The sequence below is a fragment of the Propithecus coquereli genome, unplaced genomic scaffold (assembly GCF_000956105.1).
Source record: "Propithecus coquereli isolate 6110/MARCELLA unplaced genomic scaffold, Pcoq_1.0 Scaffold545, whole genome shotgun sequence".
Lineage (NCBI taxonomy): Eukaryota > Metazoa > Chordata > Mammalia > Primates > Indriidae > Propithecus > Propithecus coquereli.
This window is the reverse complement of record NW_012151341.1, coordinates 162,347-162,950: the sequence shown is the minus strand read 5'-3', so window position 1 is coordinate 162,950 and position 604 is coordinate 162,347.

Below are 604 nucleotides of genomic sequence, written 5' to 3'. Positions count from 1 at the left end.
TATAAAATCTGTATGCATATGGATCTCCAATTTCTATTGCTTGGCTTTTTCCACCAGTTTTGATAACCCGATTATCCATAGCTCAGTGGTTAAGAATTTGGACTCTGGATTAAAAAATATATATATTTAGGTTTGAATCCCTATTCTTCCACATTAATCAATCTGCAAACACTCTCTAAGCATCACTTTTTCCTCTTTAAAACCAAGAGGATCTAACTTATTTTATTGGGTCATAAAGATTACATGAGAAGATGAATGTAAAATGACTGGCCCATAGAAAGCACAAACATACTACAGTTATTGCTGCCATAATTTTTATTTTCCCATCACATTCACCTTATACAAATATAATCCATAATCTTTTTTTAACCCTGCACCTCCTCCTGTAGTTTTAATCACGCTTGATGGCCAGATTAACCATGCCACAGATTAAAATCACCACTGTCCTCTCCCTTTCATATATATAAACAATCACTCTCCTTTTTTTCTTTATATACTTTGACTTTTTATCTTTCTCTCTCGATCTGTCTTTTTTTTGACCTAGCTCAGACCTTCATCATTTCCTCTTTGTACTTCCATGATAGATTTCTTACTTCTCTCTCTG